The following is a 17,959-nucleotide window of genomic DNA, read 5'->3' on the forward strand; positions in this document are numbered from 1 at the left end:
TCAGTCAATTGAGACTTGAGACTTGACTTGGACTTGACTACAAAGACTTGATACTTGATTTGGACTTGGAAAAAAATACTTGTGACATCTCTGCCACAGAACCAGCACTAACACATGGGGAATGACACATGACCTGCTTTACATGTATGTCAGGCATCACTATAATAAAGGCGGAGTTAGGATGTCATTTAACTGTAAGATGGATGGCTTCTGTGTGGTATGCTTTTGAGCGTTTGGTAGTCAAGTCAAGTTATCAAATTGTTGTTTCCAAGACACACTAGTTCATTTTCCATCAGTGTAAATAAATACACATGTATTACACAGTTACACAGGGAGGCTCCAACCACAAGTATTTATGACAATAGTATTGCACCTCCTAAACACAGGGGGAGCCTGAGAGCAATTTTCCCATTATGGTTCTCACCTACGACCTGGAAGCTGAGAACCTGCTAGTGTGGTCTCAAAATCCTGTTCTTTCAGACCACTCATTAATAACCTTCGACTTCTTTCAGACCTATCAGCATCTGAGGAAAAGGTCTACTACAGCAGATGTCTGTCTGAAGACGCTGTATCACAGTTTAGGACAGCAATCCTACCAGTACTCCCCACAGTCCCATGTATAAGTACTGATGGGGGTACCAACTTAAATATTACTCCTGCAGAAATGGACTGCTTTGTCAACAACACTGCAGACACATTACACTCAAGCTGGATCCATAATCCACGAGAACAGAGAACTCCCTCCCCCCTGCCGACATTACGCCCACAAAATGATGTAATTTTTCTCTCGGACTGCCCGTTGTGCAGTGCTCTCAGACACATGGCCCGGGCAGAACTTTTTCTCTCAAGGCTGTGCGTCAACCATGCTGTGATTGGTCGGAATTTATTGTGGGCGTGATGAATGTGGAGAAGCGCAAAAGCTTATTCAGGTGCAGAACACACAGACAGAAGGAGGAAGTACAACGACGATGGACAGTTTAGATGAGCAGCTGGCAAACAGCTCCTGGAAGGAGAAACACGGCGCACAGAGCAGAGTGTCTGTCCAAAAGGTGGCGTTAAAAGCTAATCCCAGTATTGATCTGCAGGCAGCAGTGGCACAGTGGTATAGCAGGGTTGTCCCATAACCGGAAGGTTGGTGGTTTGATCCCAACTCCTCCCTAGTCACTGTTGTGTGTCCTTGGGCAAGACACTTTACCTGCATAGCCTCCAGTGTACTCACTGGTGTATGGCTGGGCTGCCTTAAGCATTTTCCCCATTGTGGGACTAATAAAGGTTTCAATTATTATTATTAATTATCACGGCGTTACAGTGGCTCGACACACATTAAACACCGGGAGACGGGATGTGTGATTGCAGACAGTCATCCACACGTGCACAGAGTTAAACTCACACAGACCAGAGGTCTGCTACAGTCAGCTACACTGATCTTCTATCTATTGTCATGCTATGTGCCCTCTTCCCTGAACATTATCAGCTCATTAGGCCAGGTAACCACGATTGTGCGCACAATTTACAATACAATTGCATTGTCAACCTTTTGTGTGTGACGTGCGCTGCGTAGGAGGGCCGCGTAGGAGTTCTGCACATACACGTCTCGCGGGGGTATGGTACCTCCGTGCCAAAACAGACTTTTTTTTTTACTCTTACCACCCGTGGAGCGAGTTCTCTGTTCTCTGTTCTCTGTTCTCTGTTCTCGTGGAGTATGGATCAGCCTTCAGTCTTGAACAGCATTGCTCCACTGAAGAAGAAAACTACAAATCAGAAGAGGCTAGCTCCGTAGTATAACTCAAACATCCGATCACTGAAATGGACTACACGAAGGATGGAGAGGAAGTGGCAGTCCTCTAAATCAGATGACTCCCAGAGGGCCTGGAGAGACAGTTGGCTGGCATATAAGAAGGCCCTTCGTAAAGCTAGAACAGCCTACTATTCATCACTAATAGAAGAAAACAAGAACAACCCGCGCTTTCTCTTTAACGCTGTAGCCAGCCTGACAAAGAGCCACAGCTCTGTGGAGCCTCGCATTCCTGCAGCTCTTAGTAGTGAAGACTTCATGAGCTTCTTCACCGATAAAATCACTACTATTAGAGGACTAATCAACTACAGGTGTGTCTAAAGGACATAAAGGACTGGATGACCTCCAACTTTTTACTATTAAACTCATTGTTTTTGGACCTAAACATCTCAGAACTAGATTACCAGATGATACGTTCTCTCTGGGGGAATTACTCTGGCCTCCACTACGAGTGTGAGGAACCTTGGAGACATGTCCAAGACCAAGACATGTCTCTCATATTAAGCAGGTCTTTCTTTCACCTGCGTAATATTACTAAGATTTTTTTATTATTTTAGATACTGTATTAATTCCCAGAGGAATTGCTGCTTGCTTGAGGGTGAAGTGAGGTGAATGAGGGTGAAGTGTCTTGCCCAAGAACACACAACAGTGACTAGGGAGGAGTTGAGATTGAACCACCAACCTTCCAGTTACTAGACAACCCTGCTATACCACTGCGCCACTGTTGTCCCCAAGATCAGGAGCATCCTCTCTCAGAGTGATGCTGAAAAGCTCATCCATGCTTTTGTCACTTCAAGACTGGACTACTGCAACTCATTATTGTCAGGATGTCCACATTACTCCATCAACAGTCTGCAGCTGATCCAGAACGCAGCAGCTAGAGTTCTGACAGGAAGCAGCCAAAGGGATCATATCTCTCCTGTTCTAGCGTCTCTTCACTGGCTCCCAGTGGACTCAAGAATACACTTCAAGATCCTTCTTCTAACCTACAAGGCTCTTCATGGACTTGCTCCATTGTATCTGCAGGACCTGATAGTACCGTATGTTCCTAATAGAATACTTGGATCTCTGAGTGCAGGTTTACTTGTAGTTCCTAGGATTCATAAAAGTAGAATGGGAGGACGAGCTTTTAGCTCAGGCACCGCTACTATGGAACCAGTTACCAATCTGGGTCCAAGAGGCAGACACTGCCTCCACCTTTAAGACTAGACTTAAAACTTTTCTGTTTAGTAAGGCATATAGTTAGTGTGTAGTGTGTACACATAGTGTGGGCTGATAGGTGTAGTTACAGTTACAGTCGCCTCAGCCACAGGTATAACAGGTGTCATAGGGCTTCTCTAGGCCTATGCTGTCGGGGGTCACAAACATGATCCACTGAGCAGTTTCCCTCTCTCATAATCTCATAATCTGTGTTTACTGTCTTCCTCATAGTTTTGTGCCTCGCTCTCTCTCTCTTTGCAGGTCTCAAGACCTGCATGCTGACCTGCAGTCCGGCCCCTGAACTCATATTCATGCCCCTGTGCTCATTGACTTCACTAGCCCCTGCTGCTCATCTTTGCTTTGATTACTATCAAATTACTATTACTACTTACGGACTGACGATATATATAGATATCCATTATAATATAATCACTGTTTCATCTTGCTGTCATGTTTGCTCTGTACTGTGTCATGTTTGCTGCATGTTTGCTCCTCTCTCTCTCTCTCTCTCTCTCTCCTTCATCCTCTCTGTCCTGTCTCCCTCTTCTTCTCCTCCTCTACCCGGCCGACTGGCAGCAGGAAGGTTCTTCCTTAAGAGACGGGTCCTGCTCAAGGTTTCTTACTCTTAAAGGGAGTTTTTCCTTGCCACAGTGCTCTTAAGGGGGTTCAGGCTCTGGGTCTCACACTCTGTGAAGCACTTTGAGACAATTTCTGATTGTGAAATGCGCTATATAAATAAAATTGAATTGAATTGAATTGAATTTTGTGTTGTTTTTACCCAGACCACACCCAGACCTCCTACCTCCTAATACCTCGTTAAGACTTTCACCGCTGTATCAATCTTGTAGACTGATGAAATCTGCCAAATGCCCTGATGTGCTGTTCTGAACCATCTGGTGTAAACATAAGCATGTGTGGTTTCTGAGGTAGGTGGTTGCTGAGCTTTATATTTGTGAGGATGTGTTGGTTCCTTCTACTAAACAATTGTTTTTAGAACAGTTTCTCTCAGCCCCATGCCTTCATAGGAGGACTTTCCCTTTGGTGCAGCTTTTCTCCTGTAGCTACCTTTATTATTCCACCTCCAACTTTCTGTCTGACAGCTGTCATTTTATACAATGTACATGTGTTGTAATTCTATCAACCTTAAATGACAAAATGATTTTTTTTATATATTGGCTTGTGTCCACCATCCTGTGAATGCCTGTGTCCTTAGCACCATTTGTGACCTGCTTTATGGGTGGCTAATCCTGCTGCTTCTGCTGCTAGGGAGCAGTGAGTATCTTTAATTTATCCTCTAAACCATCTTTCATGTGTAAGATGAACTTCTAAGGACAAGAATTTGATGAGACAGATGTGTTTCAAAACATTGGCACCAGAGATGAGGGATCTCTAGTAGGTGCATCCAAATATGCCTACTAACCCTAATGATGTTATTGCCAAAGTTTACTCCTGCCTGCAGAATCCTTATGAGGAGAGGATCTAGCGAATGTGTGGCGACACTATAACAAACTTACCACTGAAGTCGTCAAAACAGAGCGTCACCTCCAGTTCAGCATTACTGAGCTGACTGTTTGCAGACTTCTGGAACAATACCTGACAGATAATGACGTTATGCTGCTGTATGCAGCATCCAGATTTTTTCTGTAATGTCAATACGATTGACTGCATGAACTCATGCCTATGTGGAGTATGAAGTGAAAAAGCAGGCACGCATTAGGACAATCGGCAGTAACCCGGTGATGAGAGACCATATAAGGCAGCTGTCTGAGGGAATACACTGCAGTGAAAGCCAGTCAGCACGGGGAGTCACCCAAACACACACATACCTCACACACTTTTCCTATAAAGCAGATGGCACCTCCTCGAATGATAGGTCTGTATTCTAAGCCTCAATAACTAAGCTGTACAGTGAAACCTCAGAACCAACAAAAGCAGCACTTAAGAGCCAGCTGCCTCTTTAATAAATCAACATTATGTAAGTACCAAGCAGTGCCATCTAACAGCCTCATAAAGCATGTCTTACTCAGATGTAAAAACAATGTTCCAAAGACATCTGACATTTAAGAAGCATAAACTGCCAAACAGCTGCGAGCTAAGACAAGATGCAGCAGCAGTGACGTACAGCATCATCTGAAGTTAAAGTTCCCATTACACTGCAACGCAGCACGCTGTCACTTGATTCTCAGAGGCTTGGTACTTATGAGTCCTTTAATGTCTTTATTACACTAAGCTGTATTTCTATTGAGCTAAATGACACAATGGAGCATCAGTGGAAAAAAACAGCCAATCCAGCCAAACTCATGTCAATATTTTCCTTCATTTGTAAAGACTGGCACATAGACACAATGACAGGCTATCACCTGCACCAAACACAACCATACAATCTGGCAGGTATAGCATGGTAAAAGAAAGTACGACATCATAAACAGCTGGCCCTTAGCAGGTTTAAAATAAGGGAAAATACAACCTCAGAAGAACAATAACACAATACTCAAAACATTAAGGCAATATGGACATATGTAAAAAAACTTAGGGTGGAAAGTTGCAACCGGTGTGCAGACCTCTATGAAAGCTTAGGCCCTGTTTACACATAAAAGGTATTCCAGGCTTCCTCCTTCTTACACTGCCACCCACGGGCTTGTCATAGTCATGATGGCTCTTGGGAGCGTATTTATGTGGGTTAATGTAAACTGAAACTTTTTTGAAAACAATAATGTGTGCACAATGTTATTTTGGAAAACAGAGGGACGAACGAAATATTTGTTTTACAGATACCCGTGTAACAAATATCTGTCTTAATGTCCTTGTCAGGTTTACCAGAGGGTTAGGACTCAAACACAGACAGTTGGTGGTAAAAATCTGTGTGTAATTCTGTCTTGGGTTCGGTACAAAAAAGGCAGCCCAACATGGCAATGGCACAAAGGGCCACACAGTCTCTAGAGTCTAGGTCCAGGCCAAAGTTTGGTACACTAGTCAGTCAGTCCAACAGAGCAAAAGTACCAAAAGGGAAAGATGGTCTCTAGAGTCAAGAGGCAAAAATGGTCAAAAACAAGGTAAGCAGTCAAAACCAGCAAAGGTACCAAAACAAGCAAGCAAAACAGTGATAAAAACACAGTCAAACCCAAGGAAATCACTTGATGAAATATATAGATTGCTGGAACTAATTACACACATGCTAAATACACAAAGGCAAGGAAGACAATCAGACACAGGTGAAACACATTAGGGAGGGGCAGGTGATCAGCAGGAGGAGGGACAAGAAGACAACTGAAACAAGAAGGGCATTAGTAACTTCGAAATGTCTGTTTGTTCGCACTTCAGAAAATGGCAGCTGAAACAAAGTGGGTCATGTGGGAGTTTAGCTAAGTTAGGTGTTTTTTCTGAACTAACTACAGCATAGATTAGACCTTTGTATGAAGGATGTCAGGTGCTTTTCCACCACTGAGGGACACTGAAAAGGAATTACTCCTCAGATATTGCTGGATGCCAGCAGGTAAATGTGAGCTCCACTCAGCAGACCCTTTTGGCCCCTTTCAGCATTTTGTTTGGGTCTCCTGACCGGCAGGTTTAATTACAAAGTTACAATGTAACAATCACTATGACAACCAAATGGTCAATATTAAAGCAGATGTATTATCAGCACAACAACGAGATTGTTAAAAAATTGACCTCATGAAGAGGTACAGTGGTGTTCACATAAAAATGTTTCTGTTGGTCCAATAAACATTATTTCACTACTGAAATGTTTCTGTTTCCATAAGATATAACATATGTTAAAATGAAGTTGCTGCTCAAAAGCTCAGCCAGTGACAAACATGATGCATTGATTTTCCTAAGGGGTGCCTAAGCTGTTGCATAACACATACTCAGAGAGACAAAGATGACAACACAACACAAAAAACCAACATACAAACAAAAATATGTCATTAGGAGTGTTCTGCAAGCACACAGATCTTAGCTGAGCCTGAGGAAGGCAGGTTAAAGGTAAAGACCACCTGCTCCTGTCTGCAGAGACTTATGTATAACACTCGAACACATGGAAGTGTTTCTGTAAAAACAACAACAACAGTGGAGCCACACAAAGACATGCAGCTCCATCACTACGAGTCAATTATTACAAAAGTTTCACACAGTGCAGCTGCAAAATAATTCCTCTAAAACAATAAACCGTGTCACATAAGTTAAAGCAGAAATATGTTGCATGCCTGAAGGCAGCAGCCGCACCTCTGACGGCTCCAGCTTATGTATGGGAGACGGGTCTCCTTTCATAAAAATCATATAAGTCCCCGGGCAGGAAGCCACCTTCCCAGGACTTAAATAGGAAGTCAAGATTGCAGCCACGCTGCACAGTGACCAAGACATGCGTTTAAGTTTGATTTTATTATGTAACTGACTGGATGGCTCGCTGTTGGAAAATGTGCTCCTGGCCTAAGGAAAGACAGGTGGGTGGATAAAGTTTGGAAACAGTAACTGAAAAGGATTTTTCAAGTCAAAATCTGGAACATTTTCATGTGAATAAATGTGCTATGCTTCTTACTATCACTCAGAGGTAATTGAAAGCTCTTACAATAACTGTTGCAAATGCAAGCCATCTTTCCCTGCCTCACATGCAGACGGTATTTTGTCAGACTGTGTGCTTGTTTAGAATAAACAGCGGAGAAAATGAGCGCTTTGCGTGAGCAGTGCAGTCGGTGAGAGCTGCCTTCACAAACACAAATTTAAAGAGATAGATAACCATACAGAGAGGAACTCTCAGCAGACGGCTCAGTCCTGAAAAAAATTAAATAAACGTATGCCATTCCTACAGGACAGGGAAGGATAAAAAAAAAACTATGATATGAAGAGGAAAAAGCCTTAGCATCAGAGCAGAAACACTGTGTTGATTTGAGGTTTTTACACATTCCACATGTTTTGTTGAGGTTGAGGGCAACTAAACTAAGTTTTTATAAACCAAAGGCGTGCTTTAATAATTAAGGCTGGGAAACAAAAACCAAAGCAGGAGCAACCACTCCACCAGGCAAATATCAAACATCAGCAGGACACAAAGTTCTCACTTTGTTTTTGAACTCACCTTTTTTCCTGCCCATATTGCCCTTATTCTGGCAAGAGGTCAGAATAAGGCCCAGAGGATGGCCCAGGGTCAGGGCAGACTCCAGAGGCTGGAGATGAGGTAGACAGGGAAATGTCTTGTAATTAGGAAATCTGGAGACCTAAAGAACAACCAATGATGATAGTAAACAGTAAAAAGAAACGGAATAAAATCAGCAAGTAGGGAAAAGAATAACACAGGTCACACAGAGAGTTGAAGCCCAGTGTGCTGGGTGAAAGTCCTTGGTCAGCAAAGGTTATAACAAGCACAATATGCAAAGGGCAGGTCATCATGTGGGATCTCCATCATCCTGATTAATCGTTGTTTTAAACTGATTTTTACCAGATTTCTTTAGTGGATTGGATGAGATCCTTTCTGGCCACAGAAAAGCGTCAATGTATGCAGTCAGCTCTGCATAGTGTCAGTATGCTGTATGCTCTAGTATGACTCTAGCTTGTTCTTTGACTCCTTAGCCTCCTGATCGGTGTTTGTTTTCTTTTTTTTTTTATTCGACTCCAGCCTGTTGACTGCCCAATCCTCTGGTGCGTTTGCCTGTCCTGCGCTTGTGGCCGCCAACTTACTCATATCCTGACAGATACCATCTTACTGCGGTCACTAATGCCCCAACAACACAACAGCCATTTCATTGTTTGAGGACCAGTAGGTGAGTGATAACAGCCTATTAAATGGGACATTTCCAAATTGTGTCCATCATTAGTTGCAAATGTATACTTTGCAACATAATAGCTCACTCAGGCATGAGGTGTGAAATTATTAAATATCAAGGCAATCCTCTGGCATATTTGACTACAAACCGCATCATGGATTTGACATGCCGGGTGATTGATGGGAGACGCAAAGCAAAAGCCTGGCAGTAATGACCTAATTGCAGACATATTGGATAAAACACTGTGAATGTATTTAAGATGGCAAGGAGAAGTGTCTGGAACATCACAATCAAGAGACGGAGCAGAGGCATACAGAAATACGGAGTGTTCTGTGCAGAAAGCGTGACCTTAGTTTTAATTAGGCACATGATCCTCTGAGCTTATATTGTTTGATGTTCCACTTGACGTCACTCTGACAGTTGAGGTGCTCGGAATTCAGAAGACAAGGCAATTTACTTTGATGCGCAGTCCTGTCTGATGAAAGCGATATAACACAAGCTTTGGTTTGGCCCATCAGATGTTAATGTGGGCCGGGGGACAATTTGGACAATCAGATAGCTTTCCAAACAGTGATCACATCGGCCTGCAAAGGCAGCAGATTTATCAGATGTAACAGCAAAGTGTGTGCTTATCAGGATGGTGGTTAGGGGGCTGTGGACAGACACCACACGTGTTTACCTCCCTTTCCTTCCTCCATCCACAGTTGTGTCGGACATCATGTGATTTTGAAGAATTTACACTGGAATGAAGGCTGGATGTTCCATGTCTGGCTAAAGTGATGCTTTTCCAACACTAGAGAGCAGAATAAATCCTGAGCTGGAGTGGAAAGAATCAAATTCAGACTGAAGCTCTGAGAAGCTCATTAGAAACAAATGGAAATTGACATAATACTGTAATGGGATGAATGTATTTGCTCATTGCTTCTATTAGCAGGTATTTGGTACAGTAGAGCTACTGGATGAAAGACATGAACAGAGCTGCGGAAAAGGGAGAAATCATCTTAGTCGATGCTTTTTCAGATGGCTGTCATCGTCATCCTGGAAAATAATGGAACAAACATATTCCCTTTTTGCATAACCGCACGCATGGCCAACATTACCCAAGTCCTCAGGTCAGTGCTTTAAACACACAGCTTGAATGTATAACTATTATTTTCTGCAGATACAAAAGACTAATGAATCTGGCACGGATGTGAGTTGTGGAATATTCCATTGAACCTAACCCCTCCATTGATTGGGAATGTATGACATGTGTATTAGTCATGCAGTGTGTTTTATTTTTCCTGGCAGCAGAGCTCGCCGCAGCAATATCACTCCCCTCACAAACCGCTGCATTTAGTTTGTGTAAAATCTGCCTCTGGCCGTTACCATCCAACAGATAAGCCCCAAATGTAAACAAGTCATAAATGCATCTGCAAACACATTTCTGGCTCTGCTGTAAAAGTTTACAAGGAGCAAAGTAAGAGCCAATGGTCCTGTAAGGGAGGCAATGCATGAAGAGAGTGCAGACAGGGTGGATGATGGGTTCCATCATGTCATAATTCAAATTCATTCACCTTTTCAACAGATAACATTTTATTGTTGATGTTTAGCTTCCAGCTGAGAATCTCTTATTTCTTCTATATCTATGTAAAATAGATAACAATTTCCCTATGCAGGATCAATAAAGTCTGTGCGTGTTTATATTCATTACATTTTATGCATCATCAACAATATTCTGGCTACAACCAAAAACAGTGTCATCCACCAGTCTCTGTATCCTCAAACAGCTATTTCCAGGAATAAGAAAAAGCTTATTATGAAACACCGTTTTTTTAACCATAGCTTGACATCTTAATCACGCTCCTTCAAGCAAAGATCCCCTCATAGCTCTTTGTGAAATAAACATTGCATTTAAAAAGACATCAATTTCATCTGGATTTAAGTCTACAGAGGACTCATTTATTCATTTTTCCACAGCAGGAAAAAAGCAGACGACCAAGAGAATGACAACTGTTAATCCTGTAGATAAAGAGCCCATTTTTTGTAGGAATTCTGTGCAGAAACAAATGATGTTCAGTGAGTGGAAGGCCTCTCTGAAATTGATAATAAGCTATGTTAAAAAACATCAGTGTTTCATGATAAGCTTTTTCTTATTCCTGGAAACAGTCAGCCAGGTGTGCACAGGCGTAAAGGAAACCTTCTGTCATCTGCATTCCTAACTATGACGCCTTGCATCAACACCCATCCTGGCAGCTGAGCGTTCAGACATGGGCAGATATGCTGTATTTTAATATAGTGGTCCATTGTAAGATGCGGTACATACCTCCCCTGTACTACCTCACACAGTGCACACAGTGAGTGTTAGCAGCAGACATACACAGATCAGCCATAACATTCTGACACGTACAGGTGAATTTGTTAACACTGATTACATTGTTACCATGGCACCTGTCAGTGGGTGGGACATATCAGGCAGCAAGTAAACATTTTGTTCTCAAGATTGATGTTAGAAGCAGGACAAACGGACAGCAGGAGGATTTAAGTGTCTCTGACAAGGATCAAACTATGATGTTAGAAGACTGGGTCTCCAAGCCAGCAGCTCTGTGAGGTCACTAAGTATCAAAAGTGGTCCAAAGAAGGAAAGAAAGGAAAGGAAGGAAAAGCAGTGAAACAGTGACAGGGTCACAAGGGCCGAGGATCATTGATGGATCCAACAGACAAGCTGCTCCAGCTCAAACTGCTCAAAAATGTAATGCTGTATCAGAACACACAGTACACCACAGTTTGTTGTGTAAGAGGCAGTGTAGCTGCAGGACAGACAGGGTAGTCATGATTTGGCTGATTTGTAGGAAAGGATGGGATTATTAATCCTGAGGGAAATTAAAGCATCCAGTAGCACATAAATTAAAGGTAAATACTGAACAGAATGTACTAAAATTTAAATTAACTGTTAGTATATGCTTGAACTATTGCAAACACACAATACAACTGTGTAAGTGATATGGACATAATTTCACATGAAATATAGTGAGATAGCCCTCCATAGAAAATGGGACTAAATAGCTGAAGTAATTATTACACCAGCGTCTGGACAAAAAGCTCTTTTTTTGGCTTATATGGTATCAATTTCTTGTTATATACACCTGTGGGTGCCTTCCTCAGCTACCTTAGCAGATAGCTGTAGCCTTTGGCCAGGAGCAGATGTCATCAGGTGGTGTGCACCTTCACTGATTGAACCAACCCCAACGCCCTCCAGTTGGTGGGCCAGCTGGAATATACAGTGGCTTGCAAAAGTATTCATACCCCTTGAACTTTTCCACATTTTCTCACATTATGACCACAAACATAAATATATTTTATTGGAATGTTATGTGAAAGACCAACACAAAGTGGCACACAATTATGAAGCAGAAAGAAAATTAAACATGAGTTCATTTTTTTTTTACAATTAAAAAACTGAAAACTGTAGTGTGCAAAAGTATTCAGCCCCCCTGAGGCAATACATTGTGGAACCCCCTGTTGCTGCAATTATAGCTGCAAGTCTTTTGGGGTATGTCTCTACCAGCTTTGCACATCTACAGACTGAAATCTTTGCCCATTCTTCGTTGCAAAACAATTCAAACTGAGTCAAATTAGATGGAGAACGTGTGAACAGCAGTTTTCAGATCTTGCCACAGATTCTCGATTGTATTTAGGTCTGGACTTTGACTGGGTCATTCTAACACATTAATATGTCTCATTTTAAACCATTCCACTGTAGCTTTGGCTTTATGTTTAGGGTTGTTGTCCTGTTGGAAGGTGAATCTCCGCCCCAGTATCAAGTGTTTTGCAGACTCCAACAGGTTTTCCTCCAAGATTGCCCTGTATTTGGCTCCATCCATCTTCCCATCAACTCTGACCTGCTTCCCTGTCCCTGCTGAAGAGAAGCAGCCCCAGAGCATGATGCTGCCACCGCCATGTTTGACAGTGGGTATGGTGTGTTCAGAGTGATGTGCAGTGTAGGGTTTCTGCCACATATAGCGTTTTGCATTTAAGCCAAAAAGTTCAATTTTGGTCTCATCTGACCAGAGCACCTTCTTCCACATGATTGCTAGGTCACTCACATGGCTTCTTATGGTTTACTTTAACAATGGCTTTCTTAATGCCACTCTTCAATTAAGTCCAGATTTGTGCAGTGCATGACTGATAGTTGTCCCATGGACAGATTCCCCCACCTTAGCTGTAGATCTCTGCAGTTCATCCACAGTCACTATGGGCCTCTTGGCTGCGTCTCTGATCAGTGCTCTCCTTGTTTGGCCTGTTAGTTTAGGTGGATGACCATGTCTCAGTAGGTTTGTAGTTGTGCCATACTCCTTCCATTCGCCGATGATGGACTGAACAGTGGTCTGTGAGATGTTCAAAGCTTGGGAAATCTTTGTATAGCCTAACCCTGCTTTAAATATCACCACAACTTTATTCCTGACCTGTCTGGTGTGTTCCTTGCACTTCATGATGCTGTTTGCGCCCCAATATTCTCTCAACAAACCACAGAGGCCATCACAGAACAGCTGTATTTGGACTGAGATTAAATTAAACACAGGTTGACTGTATCTAGTCATTAGGTCAACATTCGATCAGTCAGAAATCATCAGGCAACTTCTGAAGGCAATTGGCTGCACTCAGAGAAAAGGGGGCTGAATACTTTTGCACACTGCACCTTTCAGTTTTTTATTTGTAAAAAAAAAACTCATGTTTAACTTTCTTTCTACGTCACAACTGTATGCCACTTTGTGTTGGTCTTTCACATAACATTCCAATAAAATATATTTATTTTTGTGGGAATAATGTGAGAAAATGTGGAAAAGTTCAAGGGGTATGAATACTTTTGCAAGCCACTGTAGAGTCAAGACATTGCCCTGACATGACAAAGAACCACTACTGTGCTGTGTCCTCACACTTTGAATAATCAAAATAACATACGTTTAAAAACATTTAAACAGAGTGGTGATAACTATGACATCATGACATACTGGCTTCTGTTCTTTACCTGTGCTGCTGTGTCATGTGTTCAATGATAATAACTGACCGAATCAAATCGAATTGAATTGAATTCATATAGCACCTTTTACAAGCAAAGTTGTCTCAAAGCACTTCACAGAGACCCAGAACCTGAACCCCCTTAAGAGCAACAGTGGCAAAAAAACCTCCCTTTTAACAGGAAGAAACCTTGAACAGGACCCGACTCATAAGGAGAACCTTCCTGCTGACAGTCGGCCGGGTAGAGGAGGAGAAGAAGAAGAGACAGGACAGAGAGGATGAAGGAGAGAGAGAGAGAGAGAGAGAGAGAGAGAGAGAGGGGAACAAACATGCACAAACATCATACATTACAGAGAACAAACATGACAGGTTGTTATAAAAGAAATGCTGAGAATATGTTGTTTAGGTTAGGTACTAGGGTTTCAATAGGGTTCTCACACCGTTCGGTGCTCAGGCCCCTAATTAGGACTGTAATATTAAGCAAGATGTGAAATATACTCTCACACACATTTGAATATAGCTGCCATGTTGACAGATCATTACCTCAGACAGCAGCAGCTGCAGTGACATTTATCCTATAAACCCACATATAACACTCTAGCTTCTCCAAATGTTACCTCCAGGTCTGTCAGTATGGAGTAACAACCGTTTTTTTTTTTACAGATATATGTCTTTTGCAATGTCCCATCCAGCCACACAGAGAATGATGCCTTCTATGTTTTCAAAGACAACAGCTGCGGTTTTTAGTTTAAATGAAAGAAAAACACAGTAGTTAGCTCTGGCGGCAGCCATCATCAAGTCAGACAAAGAGAGACCTCAATTTTCATCAACACAAATCAGATGAAAAAGAAACAGATGAATGGCTCTCGGGCAGCTCACTGTGACAGCACACCATTAAATGGGAAAAATATTTGGTGCAGGCTGACCCGTTGTTTTCCATAAGAGACAGACCTGCCACCGCATTGTGTTATGGCTTCACTGGATGGTGGGATTCTGATGCCACTGAAGTCCAAATGTTTAAGCTTCATCTGTACTTTGAAGAGACATGTGGTATTACACTGTAGCTGTTGATCAAAGATCAGCTTCACTGAGTGACAGGCAAAGGAGCACAAAATAACATTACCCAATGCACTGTCATGGTTATTACTATTGGTGAAGAGCTTTAAGGATGGATGTACAAACCTAACCTCACACACCGCATGTGCGTCAGGTCTCTGTGGATGATATTCAGCTTACAAGAGGTGTAGCCCAAGAAAACAAATAACCTTTCCCTGAGAGACATTGTATGACTGAGCTTTTGGTAGTTTGGTAGTTTGATCCCAACTCCTCCCTAGTCACTGTTGTGTGTCCTTGGGCAAGACACTTTACCTGCATAGCCTTCAGTGTACTCACTGGTGTATGGTGCTCTTTGCTGGGCTGCCTTAAGCAATTTCCCCATTGTGGGACTAATAAAGGTTTCAATTATTATTATTATTAAACTGGCTCAAACTCAACTAACTGACAGCTCCTGCTGACCAATATATTCAAAACTACTCCAGAAACACAACATGAGATGGAAAGCCCCATGTCATGGATTGTGGACTAAATGGTAGACCACAGTATGTGTGTTTGCAGCGGTGTGTGTGCAGCACCCACAAGGGACAGTCCTTTCTCCCTTCCTCTTCTCCCTCTACACCACTGACCTCAGCTACCAGACCGAGTCATGACACATGCACAACATGTGACTATTTTAAACATTATGTCATTGGTAATATTTCTTTATAACAATAGAGCTCTTACATAACCTGTCCCTGACAATTACCTAGCTATGTAGCTATACTTAGTAGCTTTCTGATACAGTATGTTTATCACATCTCTGTGGAACCAACATTAAAACCTCTGTGGGACAAGACTAACCACCAAAACAGTTCAGGTATGGACTGAGGAGGCTTCTTCAGCACTACAGGACTGTGTTGAACTCAATGACTGGGGAGTGTTTAAAGATGGAGACCTACACATCATCTGTCCTGGACTATGTGCAGTTCTGCACTGATGCTGTTCTGCCCAGAAAGTGAATCAAGGTGTTTCCAAACCAGAAACCATGGTGTGACTCTGCTCAAAGCTCTCGATGCAGCCTACAGGTGACAGGCTGGCCTACAGCAGGGCCCGGACAGAGGGCCCTGCTGAGGAAGGGCATGCAGCAGGCCAAACACGGGTACAGGCGGCGCATTGAGGAGCACTTTGCTGACAGCAACCCATCGGAAATGTGGAGAGGGGTGTGTGCTCAGCCCAGCCTTTTCCACATTGTTCACACATGACTCTTCTGCTATTCATTCCACAAACATGGCTGTGAAGTTTGCAGATGACACCATCATAGTGGGTCTCATATCGGACAATGATGAGACTCACTGTAGTGACTACAGAGAGGAGATCCAGCACCTGACAGGATGGTGTTCAGGACAAGGTTGTTGTCTGAACACCATCCTGTCAGGTGCTGGAAGCATGACCAAGGAGGTCATTGTGGACTTCAGAAGATAGAATAGAATAGAATATACTTTATTAATCTTTTTAGGAAGGTCCCTCAGGGAAATTTGGAGATCCAGGAGGATGGAACACACCCCTCTCCTCATTCATTGGGAGGAGGTGGAGCAGGTGGACAACATCAAGTTCCTGGGCATCCACATCACATTTGACCTGACTTGGTCCATGCACACGTCCCACCTAGTGAAGAAGGCCCTCGGGGAGCTCAAAAGCACTGGACTCTCCCCTTCTTCTGACTTCTGACAAACTTCTACAGAGCCACAATAGAAAGCATCCTCAGTCAGAGTGCAACCGTGTGGTACGAGAGCTGCACTGCACAAGACAATAAGGACTTGGCCCAGGTGGTAAAAACTGCACAGGGGATTGTAGGGACTCCTCTTCCACACCTGGGCTCTATATACAACAGCCGGGTTCAAAGGAAGGCCGGTTGTATAGCTGCAGGTTTGTACCTTTTTCCTCTGGAAAGAGGTACAGGAACATCAGAACCCACACCAACAGACTGAGACACAGCTTCTTCCCCAGAGCTGTGAAATCCATTACTCCAGCTCCTCACACACCCCCACCCCACCAAAGACTGAGCATTAAACCTCTGCAGACAGACACTCACACTGCACTTTAGGACACTAAAACTATAAGCAATTTTGTACAATATATTCATACTGGTCACTTTAAAAAGTTGACTTGCACTGGTACTTGTACTTTTTTATCCTTATTCTATTTTTAGATTTATTTATATATATTTTAAACATGCCCTTTTCACTCCATGTGTCTTACTATGTGCCTATGCCAAGAGCTGCTGAACAAAATGTCATTGTGCCTTATAATGTATAATGACAATAAAGATTCTTGATAACATTTCAGTTACAAAAACTCTTTAGGCATGTTCAAATTGGTTAGTATTTAAATGTGGTGTGGCACATGAGGCCAATATTAAATGTGCATATGTACTTTATCCTTTAGTGATAGTGCTGTGTGGCGTTTGAAACAAATGCAAAAAGCTCAATAAATCCTCGTTCACTGACTTATTCTGACTTAGATTTTTTTATTTACATTTTATACTTTTACAAAAACAACTTTTTTTTTCTTAAGAACAACAGGACTGCAAAGCCAGAACACTAGCAAATATTCAAGAACAACCATAAACTCTTAAATACAGAGTGGTCTTGTCAGTTTTGAACAGCCAACTGTGGAATATGATCCAGTTAAAACACTCAACACCACAAACGTCAGTTCTCCTTATATAGTGTGCAGGTTGCGTTACTATCTGGGATGTTTTTGTATAGTTTCTCCAAACTAGTTTAAATACAGTATCAAAGACACAAAATACAACATCTGTCTCAAAGCAGGTTGTAATCAAGTAGCCTACAGTATAAAGATCTGCAACATGGTATGTGTATATACTGTATATTTATATATATGTACACACACTGCAGACAGTCACAAAGTGAAGACTCCCAAGGCCCCCCAGACTAAGCTGTTCTATTCACATTTAACAAGAATATCCAAAGATGCCATGAAACAGCAACCATAATACAAAAATCACCAAAAATATATATATGCCAATATGAAGAGCTACCATTTTTTTCTTTTTGTTTTCCTACTTTTAAATAAACCATATGGACTGGAAAACCTATACAACATCAAGTGTACATTGAAAAGGCATGTCCTGTATATAATCAAGATATTTTAA

This window comes from Parambassis ranga, chromosome 13 (assembly GCF_900634625.1).
Source record: "Parambassis ranga chromosome 13, fParRan2.1, whole genome shotgun sequence".
NCBI lineage: Eukaryota > Metazoa > Chordata > Actinopteri > Ambassidae > Parambassis > Parambassis ranga.